General features: G+C 43.9%; 1 protein-coding gene across 1 annotated transcript in view; it reads right to left on the minus strand.

The window, feature by feature from the left end:
* KYAT3 (kynurenine aminotransferase 3) overlaps positions 1 to 16,416 on the minus strand; it is a 59,968-nt gene that overhangs the window by 31,390 nt on the left and 12,162 nt on the right. The window lies entirely within an intron of this gene.

A 16,416-nucleotide genomic window follows, 5' to 3' on the forward strand; every position in this document is an offset into this window, starting at 1 on the left:
AGTTGAAAAAATACCTTGAGTCTGAGGTTCATTTTAGGTAAGATGTACTAACAGTTTCACAAGTTAAGTTTCTCCTATGACATACAGGAAGCACTCAACAAATGGCTTTAAAACTACTTAATCAGTAGTTTCATAAAATAAGAATAGCAACTAATGTAATTGACTGTGTATGTACCAGGCACTGTTCTAAGTGTTTTTACATAATTACCTCATGTAAAATTCACAACTCTCTGTAATGGTTCTATTAGTATCCATAATTTACATGTGAGGAAAGTGAGGTACAGAGAGGATAAGATCACATAACTTTACACATCTGCCCAAGTTTACAAAACTAATTACATTTAAACAGAAACAGATGCAACTCAGGATTTGAACCCAGGCAGGCTGATTCCAGAACACATACTCAGAACTCTTTCCGTGTACTGTCTTTTTCGTAACCCAGCCTTTTAAAGATATTATAAGAATGCTGCTTCTTTAAAAAATTTTATTAGAATGCTGGCTGTGTGGCTCAGTTGTTTGGAATGTCATCCTGAGCACCAAAAGATGGTGGGTTTGATTCCAGGTCAGGGTATATACCCAGGATTCATGTTCCATCCCCGGTCCGGGTGTGTGAGGGAGGCAACTGATCAATGTTTCTCTCTCACATCAATGTTTCTTTCTCTCTCAAATCAATACAAAAATAAGAAAAAAATTATATTAGACATCAAATTAGTTCTATTTAACACTGAGCTGGCTAGGGATGTCATAGAAAAATATTCAAAGTTAAAAAACAAACAAACAGATAATAACTCACCAGAGGCCCCTTAAAAAAATAAAAATATTCAAAGTTAAAATTATAGTACAGCATAACATTTTTAGCTCTTTAGATTCTAGAATTGAGTTTATACTATCTCTCAAAAGCATTGAATTAGCTTTGAGTTCATTGTTAACAAGATGCTGGAAATAAAAAAATGATTGGCAGCATATTTGCAAAGATTATCCTAATAGAATATTAAAGTAATTTTATTTCAATCTGTGGGGAAGATAATGATAATGGTTATTAAATAGACCATTGTTCTCATTCTATTCCCAATAATGGAGCCAAGAAAAATACCTTTTCACTCTCATATTTTTAATCTTTGAAACTCCAGTGAAGTAAATCACATGCAAATTCTCCAGAGGTTAATGTGCCTTCCAGAGGAGCATTATGATTAAGTACCCACACGCACATGATGCTATTCTAGAGGCTATCATTATAAAACTAAGAAGTCCCAGAATGATAGGGAGAAAAAGATAGTTTAACAATTGTCCTTTGCCATCTTGAAAAAATGTTTAAAACTTAGTAATTCATTCAGTGACTATAACCACAGAATACAGATTCATATATTAAAAAGTCAGCACAGTCTGCAGTAGATAATTTTGACACAATTTTACTTAAACTATTTAGATAAGTGAGGGAAAATGCACTTTCACATTGACTTTTCTTTAAAATTTGTGGCTAGAACGGCCTCCTCTCACTACTCTCCCTGAGTCCTCTCCTTCCCAACTCTATACCTCAACCATTCCGATATTTCAAATATTGTATGTTCTCTCTCACTTCCATAGATCCACAGGTGATCATTCCTCTATCCAGATTGGTCTTTCTATACCAATGTTTCTTAAGGTCTTTTTCATAAGTGCCCCCTGAAGGAGACAGTTTAGGCATTTGTTCTAATCATCTCCCCTGTCCCCCCATTAAATATTAAGGAATAAAATTTTGTCACACAGAGGTGAGCTTTGCATGGTCACAAAACATTGTAATAGCTAAGGTTTATTTCACCTGCCAAGCACCAATTTTCTCTTCCTTTGGGGCAACAAATCCCTGTTGAGAATACATTTTCTATACTCAATCTAATCCCTGGTCCCCAGCACCTTGGCCCTGCACTTAGCTAACTCCCAATTCATCTGCCACCTTCAGTTCCCAAGTTAGACCTTATTGTCTCCAGAAAACCTTTATGATTCCCCAATTCAAGGTTAGACACTCCTCCTATGTGCTCCTATTAAATGGAGTACTTTCCAGCATTTACTACAAAACACTATTTTTTTCCGTTTATTCGTCTGTATCCTTCCTTAGACTGTAGGCTCTATGAGAACTGTTGCTAGTTTGTTCACTGACCGTTGTCTGTATCAATCAGGTTTCTCTAGAGAAACAGGATCTATAGGATGTGCTTATATATAGTGATTTATATTAAGGAATTGGCTCATGCAATTTGTGGGGGTTGGCAAGTTCAAAATCTGCAGAACAACCCTGCAGGCTGGAGCCCCAAGAAAGAGTTGATGCTGCAGCTTGAGTCTGAAGGGGATCTGCCGGTAGAATTCCCTCTTCCTGGGGAGCGAGGGAACCTCAGGGTTTTGTCTTTTAAGGCCTTCAACTAATTGGATCAGGCTCACCCCATTATGGAAGGCAATTTGCTTTAAAGTCTACTGATTTAAATGTTAATCTCATCTGAAAAATGCCTTCACAGAGAGAGCTAAACTGGTGTTTGAACAAATCTCTGGGTGCCGTGGCCTAGCTAATTTGACATAAAATTAACCGTTACAGTGTCCAACATATAGTACTATGCCTATCACATAGCAAGTTTTGAACAAATAGCTAATGAATGAATGAAAAAACCCACACACTTAGCTTAAGTTAGGTACTTATCGTGATAGTCAGCTTAAGTTAATTTATGCTTCAGTAACAAATGACCCCAAGGTTGTGGTGGCTTAAAAACACAAAGGTCCCTTCCTTCCTTCCTTCCTTCCTTCCTTCCTTCCTTCCTTCCTTCCTTCCTTCCTTCCTTCCTTCCTTCTCTCCCTCCTCCCTTCCCTCCCTTCCTTTTTAATTTCAGACATTTCTCATAGCAATGTTTTTTTTGTTTTGTTTTGTTTTTTTTTTAATATATTTTTATTGATTTCAGGAAGGGAAAGGGAAAGAGGTAGAAACATCAGTGATGAAAGAGAACCACTGATTGGCTGCCTCCTGCACGCCTCCTACTGGGGATTGAGCCCACAACCCAGGCATGTGCCCTTGACAAGAATAGAACCCAGGACCCTTCAGTCTGCAGGCTGATGCTCTATCCACTGAGCGAAAGTGGCTAGGGCGATTTTATTTCTTTTTCATGTTACACATACACTAAAGGTCAGCTGCTGCTCTGTTCCAGGTCACTGTCACCCTGTGACATGGGCTGATGAAATAGCCTCTATCTGCCATACTGCAGTTTCACAGCAGAGGAAAAAAATTCCTTAAAGTTTTTTTTTAGACATACACACATTGCTTCTACTCACATTTTATTGGCCAAAGAGGTTTCATGACTAACCCTGACACCAACATGGCAAAAATGAATTCTGGAGGTATAATGAGATCGGTGGTTGTTATGGGTTGAATTGTGTCTCCTGCAAAAATTTATATGGTATTAAAGTCTTAACACCAGTATCTTAGAATGTGACCTTATATGGAAATTGGCTCATTGCAGTTTTTTAAAAAAATACATTTTTATTGATTTCAGAGAGGAAGGAAGAGGGAGAGATAGAAACATCCATGATGAGAGAGAATCATTGATCGGCTGCCTCCTGCAAGCCCCCCATGGGAATTGAGCCCGCAACCCGGGCATGTGCCCTTGAGCGGAACTGAACCTGGGACCTTTCTGTAGGCAGACACTCTGTCCACTGAGCCAAACCAGCTAGGGCCATTGCAGTTGTTACAAGATGAGGTCATTAGGGTAGACTCTAATCCAGTATGGCTGATGTCCTTACAAAAAGGGTAAATTTGGAGACAGACTGACATCCAGGGAGAATGCCACATGAAGATGAAGGTGAAGAGTGAAGTGATGTGTGTACAAGTCAAGGGATGCCAAAGATTGCCAGCAAACCACCCAAAGCTAGAGGAGAGGCATGGAACAGATTCTTCTCCACATTCCTCAGAAAGAACCAACCCTGCCAACACCATGATCTTGGATTTCTATCCTTAAAACAGTGAGGTAATACATTTCTGTGGTTTAAGCCACTTAGTCTGAGACTTTGCTAAGACATCCCAAGGAAACTAATACAGTGATGAAAATGTGTAAGACACCCCACAATGTCCAAAGGCATCAAAACCTAGCAATTGGTGCAAATACTCACAGTCTAAGAATTACTTTCCAGAGTAAATCCAGTTTTAGGAAATTAAAATAAACCTGGAATCCTATGGGGAATTAATTATGAGTCCCTGCTGTCAAATGAGCCTGTATAATTTATGGATTAGCTAATTCTATAAAGTGGATTATGATCCCAGGTAGACTAATAGCTGGTATACATATACTGTTCTACTGTGTTATAAATATAAACTTCTAGTGAAATAATAAACCTTTTTCTTTTAGGCTAAAAAATGTAGTTCTATGAAATCACCACTAGATGCCACTCTTGGCAGACATGAGACAACGTTATTGTTACTAAGTCTTGAACTGTTTACTGCAATGGTGCTGGAACAAGGAAAGTTTGGAAAGAAGAAAAAACTATTACCCATTCTTATAGGACCCGAGCACATGCAGGTTTCAATTGTATATATTTTGAAGACTATGCCTGTAAGAGTTGATGCATTTAGGTGGGATAGAACAGGTGTACAAAGTCTTCTCAACGGATGGGTTGAAGCCTTGTAAATCAAGGCTGTTGATATCCACGAAGCGTGGGTCATGAGTAAAGTGTAAGAAAGAGAAAGAGTGCAAGTAAAAGCCAGAAACAGAAATAACACAGTTAATGGTTGGTGAGCTGAAGGTAATAACCAGAAGTGAGAAACAGCCCTGACCCGTTTGGCTCAGTGGATAGAGCGTCGGCCTGTGGACTGAAGGGTCCCAGGTTCGATTCCGGTCAAGGGCATATACCTTGGTTGCAGGCACATCCCCAGTAGGGGTTGTGCAAGAGGCAACTGATCGATGTTTCTCTCTCATCGATGTTTCTAACTCTCTATCCCTCTCCCTTCCTCTCTGTAAAAAATCAATAAAAAAAAAATGTATTTTTTTTAAAAAAGTGAGAAACAGATGGATTCAAGTACTTCAAGGCTAGGCCAGAGCAGAAAGTGAGCATCTGCTTAATGGGCACCCCTTTACTGTGGGGCCTGGCTGCTGAAGTAGCCAAATCATCTATGATCTTTTAGCTCTAAGAATTAGATGTTTATAGTTGCAATCACTTTTTTAAAAAATATTTTGCCTTTCTCTTAAGAGCATCATAAATGTTTTATGAATTTTCTTAGTCATAAAATTTTTACTTTGAACTGGTAGGGAATATTTCAGGTTGATCATGTATCACACATTGCTCGTTCACTTCCCTATTGTTGGGATATTTGTTCTTCCCAGTGTTTTGCAATTGAAGATTGGGTGAATCTACTGTGCACTTAATTATATGGTGCCTGCTCTGTTTCCTTTAGTTTTAAAGTTTGATATGGATGGTGAATGCCCTATCTATACTAATAAAAGGGTAATATGCTAATTAGACTTACCAGAAGTCATTCTGGACTTCCCTCTGTCCTTCTTGACCAAGCTGGAGTTGGAGCAAAGCCTGGGATCTGGGCGCCTGCAGGGGAGCTGGCCTGGGTCCCGGGTGCCTGCCGGCGGTTGGCGCAAAGCCCGGGTCCTGGGTGCCAGAGGGAAGCCGGTGCAAGAGTAGGCCTTCCTTCCCCCAGCTGCTGGCACCGGCTTCCCTCTGGCACCTGGGACTTGGGATTCCCTCGCAGCCCTGGCTTCGTCTGGAAGGTCATCCAGAAGGAAGTCTGGTCTAATTAGCATATTACACTTTTATTATTATAAATATCCTATATAATACAAGGCTAATATCCAAATCGACCAGTTGCTATGATGTGCACTGACCACTAGGGGGCAGATGCTCAATGCAGGAGCTGACCTCTGGTGGTCGATGCATTCCCATAGGGGGAGCGCCACTCAGCCAGAAGCCCTGAGCTGGGCTCGCAACTGGTGAGCACAACGGTGGTGGTAGGAGCCTCTCCTGCCTCTGCGGCAGTCAGACATCCCTTGAGGGCTCCCAGACTGGAAGAGGGCACAGGCTGGGCTGAGGAATGCCCCACCCTGAGTGCCTGAATTTCGTGCACCGGGCCTCTAATTATAACATAAGTATTAATTGGCACAAGAAAGATGACATATATGTTCAATATTATAGCCATTTAGTTCAATCTAAACTAACCAAAGACAATTACTTTTGACTTACTTTTATGGAATTTTATATTAATATATGATGTATTATATATGTATATACTAGTGTCCCTCAGCCTGGCCTGTACCTTCTCCAATCTGGGACCCCTTGGGGGATGTCCAACTGCCAGGGGATGTCCCTGTGGGATCGAGCCTAAACCGGCAGTCGGACATCCCTCTCACAATCTGGGACCGCTGGCTCCTAACTGCTCACCTGCCTGCCTGCCTGATTGCCCCTAACCACTCTGCCTGCTGGCCTGCTTGCCCCCAACTGCGCCCCGCCCCCCGCTGGCCTGATCGCCCCCAAGTGCCATCCCCTGCCGGTCTCATGGCCCCCAAGTGCCCTCCCCTGCCGGCCTCATGGCCCCCAATTGCCCTCCCCTGCTGGCCTCATGGCCCCCAACAGCCCTCCCCTGCTGGCCTCATGGCCCCCAACAGCCCTACCCGGCCGGCCTCATGGCCCCCAACTGCCCTCCCCGGCCAGCCTCACGGCCCCCAATTGCCCTCCTCAGCCAGAGACCTTCCACGGCAGGGCGCTGAATGCCTGCCTCGTTGCCAGAGCAATGACGCAAATGTTCCGCGCCTGGCCTGGCTGGGAGGCCCTCCCTCCATGGCCAGGTGCAGAATGCTAGCCTTGTCGCAGGGGCAACAATGCAAGTGTCCCCTCCCCTGTCCCCGCCCCCCCCCCCCCCCCCCGCCACTCCATGCCCGCCCAGAGGCCCTCTGCAGCTGGGGTGGAACGTTTGCTTCATCGCCGCAGTGACAAAGCAAGCATTCTGCCAGGCCGCTCATGCTGCCTGCTCTCAGCAGCCACCCCCCCCAGGACTGGGGGACTCCGGTGGGGCTGAGAGGACTGGGCACCGCCATCTTGTGGCTATGGGCGCTTCCATCTTTGTGATGGAGTGATGGTTAATTTGCATATTACCCTTTTATTAGATAGGATATATATTAGTCATAAAATTTTCACTTTTAACTGGTAGGTAATATTTCAGGTTGATTAGGTACCATATATATATAAAGTTTGATGGTATACACACACACACACACACACACACACACACACACACTTAAATATTCAAGACTCTTATTTAGCCGAGCACTGGAGGAATTTACAACACAAACCTTATTAAAACAAACTTTATTTACCATTCTGAAACCCATTTCCTTTGTTTTGTCCTGTCTCTACAAATGTATTGTTCTTTGTTAAGATGCCACTAACCACCCCTTAGCGTGACTCATTACTGAGTTCTCTGTGTATGCACCCAGGCACATGTTAGTAGTAAATAATAGTAGTAAAACTGTTTTACGTTTATTAACCTGGCTTTTGTCAGTCTAATTTGCAGGGCCTCAGCCAGAAAACATAGCAGGGTAGAGGAAAAAACTGTATTTTCTTCCTCCCCTAAAATATCATTCAATGGCCCTAATATCTCTTAAACTAGAGCGTGGTGCAAGAAATTCATGCATGGGTAGGGTCCCTAGGCCTGGCCGGCGATCAGGGCTGATCAGGCTCCCTGCCTCCCGGCCTCCCCACCTCCTCCTTCCCTTGCTCCCTCAGCTCCCTACTGCCACCACTAGTCACCCGCCATGTTCCGCACCGGCCCCTGGTGGTCAGTGCACATCATAGCGAGCGATTGAACTCCCAGTCGAACTCCCATTTGCATATTAGCCTTTTATTATATAGGATAGTGTGCCACAGACCAGGAGAAAATATTTACAACATGTACATCGTAGAAAAGATTTATTCAGTATACATATAAACTTTACAACTCTTATACATTCCATGTTAAGAATGTAAAATGGCATAACCACTGACCAGCATCTCTCCCTCTCCTGCTTCCCTGTGGCCCCACCCTGCTAATATCAGGCTCCAGAATAGGCAGTTATGGGTTCTAGGATGGGGGAAATTTTTCTCTCGCATGCCTGAGTGGTATAGAACCCTCCCTTCACATGACCAAATCTTAGTCTGTTTGGGCTTGAAAAACTCTGCTGGCCTCACCCTGATGACTCCCTGAGATCCCACCCCACCACAAAGGTGTGCAAGCACCCAATGGGTGGCAGCTAGACTTGGTATACCCTAGGATAGTTGCTGAATGGTATCATACACAGCACTGGCACCAAGTTTGAACCTGTACAGATCTGGTGAACACCACTCTCCTCTACCTGGTGACTCACAGAGAACCTACTTCATGCAACGAGAGTACCACCAGAGGATCTTTCAGTGACTGAGTCTAACAGGCAGCTGGCAGGCAGAGGTGGATCTCGGGTTCCTTGGGACTTTTGCTGACCCTCCCCTGGGCCCAGTGCTGGTAAAAGCCAGCCTTGGTGTGCAGCTTAATCCTTCCCGTACCCACCCAGGCCAGGCAGAGACAGCCACAAACTGGATTGCTTTGTAGCTCCAAATAGGTTGCCCTGGGCCAGTCATAGGCAGTGTCTAGCATTGACCTACAGCAGAGTCCCTCCCAAAATGGCCCAGAACTAACACACCCAGTGGATAGCTTCAGACAACATCAGAGCAGGATACAAGTAGCCTCACAAGTGGCATATCCAAAGGGAGATGTTGGCAGGTGCCAGGACCTGCTGAGGCACATTCCACTTAGTGTGATCAGCACGTGCACAGCAGCTCATACACTGTGATTGGAGCTGATCCTCATAGTCAGCCAGCCTGAGGGTTGACCCCATGCACTAATGACCCAACAGCAATCAAGACTCATTTTTTAATATATCCTCTATAATAAAGAGCTAATATGAAAATGGTCATCACGCCCTCATGCTGTCACACAGTAACAGCTCAGACACTCAACACTGGGGAGAGAGGAATGGTGAGCAGCCAGGCACAAATGAGCTCGCGGGAGAGGAATGGGGATCAGCCAGGCTGCAGCCCGGGAAAGGAACGAGCTGCCCATCCTGCAGTTCCGGGCGCCAGTGGCTGTGCCTGCAGCCTGGGAGAGGGACAAGCCGCACACCCCATGGTCCCGGGCACCAGTGGCTGCGCCTGTGTCCCAGCCCGGGAGAGGGACAAGCTGCACACCCCATGGTCCCGGCCGCCAGTGGCTGGGGCTGTGGCCCAGCCTGGGAGAGGGACAAGCCGCATGCCCTGCGGTCCAGGGCACCAGCGGCTGGGGCTGTGGCCCAGAAGAGGGACAAGCTGCCCACCCCGCGGTCCGGGGCACCAGCGGCTGTGGCCCAGGCAAAACCGCCCGCGCATGGTCCTCTGTGGCTGCGGCCGGCCCGGGCAAAGCTGGCCCGGATCCTGGGTGCCTGTGAGCAGCAGGAGGAGGGAATCCTGGGCCCCGGGTGTTGGGCGAGGCAGAGGTGGTTAGGGGTGATCAGGCCAGCAGGGGAGCAGTTAGGGGTGATCAGGCAGCCATGCAGAAGGGTTAGGGGCAATCAGGCAGGCAGGCAGGCAAGTGATTAGGAGCCAGCGGTCCCGGATTGTGAGAGGCAGTCAGACATCCCCTGAGGGGTCCCGGATTGTAGAGGGTGCAGGCCGGGCTGAGGTACGCCCCCTGCACCCGTGCACAAATTTCATGCACTGGGCCTCTAGTATATATATTGATTGATTTCAGAGAGAAAGAGAGAGGGACAGAGAGATAAAAACATCAATGAGGAGAGAGAGGGTCATTGATTGGCTGCCCCCTGCATGCCCCACACTGGGGATCAAGCCAGCAACCCAGGCATATGCCCTAACCTCCTGGTTCATAGGTCGATGCTCAACCAGTGAGCCATGCCAGCTGGGCAAGACTCATTTTTAACAGGAGGGCCCACACAACACACACTAGGGACATTCCTGGAGCACCCAGCACAGATGATCAAGAAGACTGTGCCATTGGGTCCCATAGGACAACTACTACATAAGGTCACCCTACCAAGATTGAGAGTCATAGCAGATCTAATACATAGAAATAAACTCAAAGAGGCAGTCAAAATGGGGAGATAAAAAAAAATGTACCCTAGATTAAAGTACAGCATAAATCTCCAGAAAAAGAGCTATATGAAATGAAGGTAAGTAATTTACCAGTTATAAAGTTCAAAAGAATGGTTAAAAGGACACTCAAGGATCCTACTGAGAACTACAGTACCATGAAAAAAGACATAGAAACCATGAAAAAGAACCAGTCAGAAATGAAGAATATAATATCTAAAATGAAGACTACACTAGAAGGAATACATAGTAGGTTGAATGAAGCAGAGATTGAATCAGTGATTTGGAAGACAATGTAGCAGACAACACCCAATCAGAGCATCAAAAAGAAAAACGAATTTTTAAAAAATGAGGATGTTATTAAGGGACCTTTGAGACAACATGAAGCATACCAACATACCCATCATAGGGGTACCAGAAAAAGAAGAGAGTGCGCAAAGGACTGAGAACATATTTGAAGAAATAATGACTGAAAGCTTCCTTAATCTGGTGAAGAAAAATGCAATACAAGTGCAGGAAGTGCAGAGAGTCCCAAACAAGATCAACCCAAAGAGGTCCACACCAAGACACATCATAATTAAAGTGGCATAGGTAAAGACAAGAAGAGAAGACTAAAAGAAGCAAGAGAAAAGCAGTTAGTTACCTAGAAAGGAGCTCCCATAAGACTGTCAGCTAATTTCTCAATAGAAACATTTCATGCCAGAAGGGATTGGTATGAAATATTCAAAGTGATCAAAAACAAGGATCTGCAACTAAGACTACTCTATCCAGCAAGGCTATAATTTAAATTGAAGGTGAAATAAAGAGCTTCTCAGACAAGCAAAAGCTAAAGGAGTCCGTTACCACCAAATCAATATTATAAAAAATGTTAAAGGTTCTTCTTTAAGAAGGAGAAACAGCTAAAAGAATAAAATGGCAATAAATACATTTCTGTCAATAATAAATTTAAATGTAAATGGCTTAAATATTCTAATCAAAAGACATGGGGTAGTTGAATGGATAAGAAAAAGAACCCCATACAAATGCTGTCTACGAGACACCCACCTCAGAATGGAAGAAACACACCAACTAAATGAGAAGAGATAGAAAAAGATATTTCATGCAAATGGAAATGAAAAAAAGCAATACATTAATATGAAAAACTAGACTTTAAAACAAAGGCTATAGTAAGAAAAAGAAAGAACACTACTTAATGTTAAAGGGATCAATCCCACAAGAGGATATAACCCTTGCAAATATTTATGCACCCAACATAGGAACACCTAAATATATAAAGCAAATCTTGATGGACATAAAGGGGGAGATTGACAGTAATAAAGTCATAGTAGGGGATTTTAACACCCCATTGGCATTAATGAATAGATTTTCCAGAAAGAAAATCAATAAGGAAACAGCAGCCTTAAATGATACACTAGACAAGATGGAATTAATTGATATCTTCAGAGCATTTCACCCTAAAGAAGCAGAATGTACATTTTTTTTTGAAGTGCACATAGAACATTTTCAAAGATAGACCACATGTTGGGACACAAAATAAGTCTCAATATATTTAAGAAGACTGAAATAATATCCAGCATCTTCTCTGACCATTATGATATGAAACTAGAAATCAATCACAAGAAAAAAACTTCAAAACATACAAACACATGGAGGCTAAATAACGTTACTAAACAATAAATGGGTTAACAATGATATCAAGAAAGAAATCAAAAGATATCCTAAAACAAATGAAAATGAGAACACAACCCAAAAATCTATGGGACACAGAGAAAGTAGTTCTAAGAGAAAAACTCATAGCATTACAGGCCTACTTCAAGAAGCAAGCAAAATCTGAAATAAACAATTTAACTTTACATGTAAGGGAACTATAAACAGAACAACAAAGTCCAAAGTGAGAGAAGAAAGGTAATAATAAAGATCACAGCAGAAATAAATAAAATGGAGTAAAAAAACAAACAATACAAAAGATCAATGAAACCAAGACTGGTTCTTTGAAAAGATAAACAAGACTGACAAACCTTTAACCAGACTCATCAAGAGAAAATAAGAGAGGACCCAAACAAATAAAATTAGAAATGAAAGAGGAGAAATAACAACTGACACCACAAAAATACAAATGATTGTAAGAAAACACTATAAACAACTATATGCCAACAAACTGGAAACCTGGGTGAAATGGATAAATTCCTAGAAACATACAATCTTGAAAAACTAAATCAGAAAGAGTCAGAAAATCTGAATAGACTGATTATAACTAATAAAATGGATGCTGAAAACAAAAAACCTCCTAACAAACAAAAGTCCTGGACCAAATGCTTCACAGGAGATTTTTACCAAACATTCAGAGGAGAACTAGTATCTATTCTTATCAAACTATTCCAAAAAATTCAAGAGGAGGGAAGTCTCCCAAGCTCCTTTTATGAGGCCAGCATTATCCTAATTCCAAAACCAGATAAAGACACTACAAGGAAATACAATTATAGGCCAACATTCCTGATGAACATAGATGCTAAAATTCTCAACAAAATATTAGCAAACTAGATCCAGCAATATATTGAAAAGATCACACACCATGATATAGTGGTATTTATTTCTGGGATGCAAGGTTGGTACAATATCCATAAATCAAAAAATGTCATACGCCACATAAATAAAATGAATGATAAAAATCACATGATCATATCTATCAATCAATGCTAAGAAAGCATTTGATAAGATCCAGCACCCATCCTATCTAATAAAGAGGGAATATGCTAATTGACCCTTCATGCCATTGCAAAGATGGTGGTGCCCACAGCCAAAAAGGAGGGAATATGCGAATTGACTGCTCCGCCCCCAAAGATGGTAGCACCCACAGCCAATAAGGAGGGAACATGCTAAATGACTGCCATGCCCTCAAAGACAGCGACGCCCACAGCCAATAAGGAGGGAATATGCTAATTGACTGCCACACCCTCAAAGATGGCGGTGCCCACAGGCACAAGATGGCGGCGCCCAGTCCCCTCAGCCCTGCTGGGGCTGCAGGCGTGCAGCAAGGCCAGGTCCGCCTGCCTCCGGAGTCCCCCAGTCCCCTCAGCTCCTCAGCCGCCCAGGGCCAGCCCAAGGCACAGGCAAGCTTCCGATGGTGGCTGCCCAGCCACCCAGGGCTGTCCGAGGCTCAGGTAACCAGGGCCAGCCAAAGCTTGCTCTACTGGCAGTGGCAGCAGCAGAGGTGTGATGGGGCGTCACCTTCCCCTGGTTGCCAGGTTGTCTCCTGCCTGAGGGCTCCCGGACTGTGAGAGTGGGCAGCCCGGACTGAGGGACCCCCCCCCCCTCCAGTGCATAAATTTTCGTGCACCGGGCCTCTAGTTTATGATAAAAACTCTCAGCAAAGTGGGAATGGAGGGATCATGCCTCATCATAATAAAGGCCATATATGACAAACCCACAGCCAACATCATATTCAATGAACAAAAACTAAAAGCATTTCCCTTAAGATTGGGAATAAGAAAGGAATGTCCACTTTTACCACTCTTATTCAACACTAGAGGCCCGATGCATGAAATTCATGCACAGGTGTGATCCCTAGGCCTGGTCGGCAATCAAAGTGCGAGCGTCTGGCATGAAGGGCAGGTCCCAGCTGACCTGGGCAGCCCCTCAGCCCCCGGGCCCCCTGCCCCCACTCTGCCTGAGTCAAGGCTCCCAAGTCCCCACGCAGAGATGTGATGAGCGTAGCTGATGCCACGGTCCGGGGCACAGTGTGGGCCTCTGGGCTGCCCAACAGCGCTGCATGGAAGCCAGGTGGGAGCGTGCTCTCTCCCGGCCAGCCTCGCAGACCGGCTCCGGCGCGAACCCACGGGGAGCCCAACCGGCCCCTGCGGACCCAGTGGCTGCAGTCCGGCTCACCTGGAAGAGGCCGTGCAGGTACGTGGCGGGCTCACCTGAGCGCAGGGGCTTCCCCAGCACATGAGCCCTGGCACCCCAAGGGAGGGTAGCAGGGAGAGTGAGAGTGAGCTCAGTGGACACCCTGCATTCTCACCTCACCTCTGTCCCTGTCACCCCCGCCCCTAGGTAACCAGCGAGAGGTCGCAGTGTGTCACCGATGCCCGCCATGTTCCACGCCGCCCCCTGGTTGTCAGCGCACATCATAGCGAGTGGTCGAACTCCTGGTCACAGGGCCAATTTGCATAGTAGGCTTTCATTATATAGGACAGTACTGGAAGTCCTTTCCACAGTAATCAGACAAGAAGAAGAAATCAAAGCCATTCAATTTGGAAAGGAAGAAGTAAGACTGTCATTATTTGCAGATGACATGATACTGTAAATAGAGAATCATAAACCACCAAAAAAGCTACTAGAACTGATAAATGAATTGAATACAGTAGCAGGATACAAAATAAATATCCACAAATCAGTTACATTTCTTTTTTTAAATTTTTTTTTTATTTATTTGAGAGAGAGAGAGAGAGAGAGAGAGAGAGAAATATCAATGAGAGAGAGAAACATCAATCAGTTGCCTCCTGCACACCCCCTACTGGGGATGAAGCCTGCAACCTGGGTATGCGCCCAGACCAGGAATAAAACCGGTAACCTCTTGGTGGATGGAACTAAGCTCAACTAACTGAGCCATATCAGCCAGGGCCAGTTGCATTTCTATACACCAATAAAGAACTATCAGGAAGGAAAACAAAGAAAAAAAATTCCATTTACAATTGCACCAATCCATATATATATATATATATATATATATATATATATATATATATATATATAAAAGCCTAAGTGACCAAATGACCAAATGGCCGAACAACTGGTCGCTATGATGTGCATTGACGGCTGGGGGCAGACGCTCAATGCAGGAGCTGCCCCTGATGGTCAGTGTGCTCCCACAGCCAACCTCCCACAGCCCCTCTCCCTAGCTGGCTGGCCCCGATGGCCCCAATCAGGCTGGCCAGCCAACCTCCCACAGCCCTGATTGGCCCTGATCGCTGGCCAGGCCGAGGGACCCCACCCATGCATGAATTTGTGCACCAGGCCTCTAGTAAAAATATGAAATACTTCCCTGGCCAGTGTGCTAAGTGGCTAGAGCATCAGCCCATACACTGAAGGGTCTTGGGTTCAATTTCTTGTCCAGGGCACGTATCTCAGTTGCAGGTTCATTCCCTGGCCCCGGTTAGGGTGTGTGCGGGAGGCAACCAATCAATATTTCTCTCTCTCCTCTCCCCCATTTCCACTCTCTCTAAACATCAATGGAAAATATATCCTCAGGTGAGGATTAACAACAACAAAAACACAAAAAATATATAGGAATAAATTTAACCAAGGATGTAAAAGATCTGTACTCAGAAAATTATAAGACAATGAAGAAAGAAATTGAAACATATACAAATAAGTGGAAGCATATACTAATACTGTGTTCATGGATTGGAAGAGATAACATCATAAGACTCGAAACTATAAAAATACTAGAAGCAAATAGAAGCTATAAAACCTATTGCTTCAGACATTTCTTGTAGCAATATTTTTTTCTGATATATCTTCTCAGGCAAGGGAAACAAAAGAAAAAATAAACAAATGGGACTACATCACACTAAAAAGATTTTGCACAGGAAAGGAAACCATCAACAAAATGAAAAGACAACCCCACTGAATGGGAGGACATATTTGTCAATGATATATTTAATAAATGATTAATATCCAAAATTTATAAAGAACTTATCACCTTATACCTGTCAGAATGGCTATCATCAATAAATCAACAAACAACAAGTATTGGCGAAGAGGTGGAGATACGAGAACCCCGTGCACTGTTGGTGGAAATGCAGATTGGTGCAGCCAGTATGGAAAGCAGTATGGAGTTATCTGAAAAAATTAAAAATGGAATTGCCTTATGACCCAGCGATTCCACTTCTGGAAATATATCTGAAGAAACCCAAAATACTAATTTGAAGAAATGTATATATCCACTCCTATGTTCATTGCTACTTTACCATATTTACAACAGCCAAAATATGGAAGCAGCCTAAGTACCCATCAGTAGTAGTTGAGTGAATAAAAAAGCTGTGGTACATTTACACAATAAAATACTCCTAGGTCGCAAAAAAGGAATCTTGCCCTTTGTGACAACATGGATGAACCTGTTGTGCTAAGTCAAATAAGCAAGTCAGAGAAGGACAAATACCATATGATTTCACTTATACATGAAACCTGAAGAACAAAAACTAACAAACAGACTCATAGATACAGAGAACAGATTGACTGCTAGCAGAGGGGTGATGGTTGGAGGGCTGAGTAAAAAAGGTAAAGGCATTAAGCAAAAAAAAACCCAAAATTCTGTAG

This window comes from Plecotus auritus (assembly GCF_963455305.1).
Source record: "Plecotus auritus genome assembly, chromosome: 2".
Lineage (NCBI taxonomy): Eukaryota > Metazoa > Chordata > Mammalia > Chiroptera > Vespertilionidae > Plecotus > Plecotus auritus.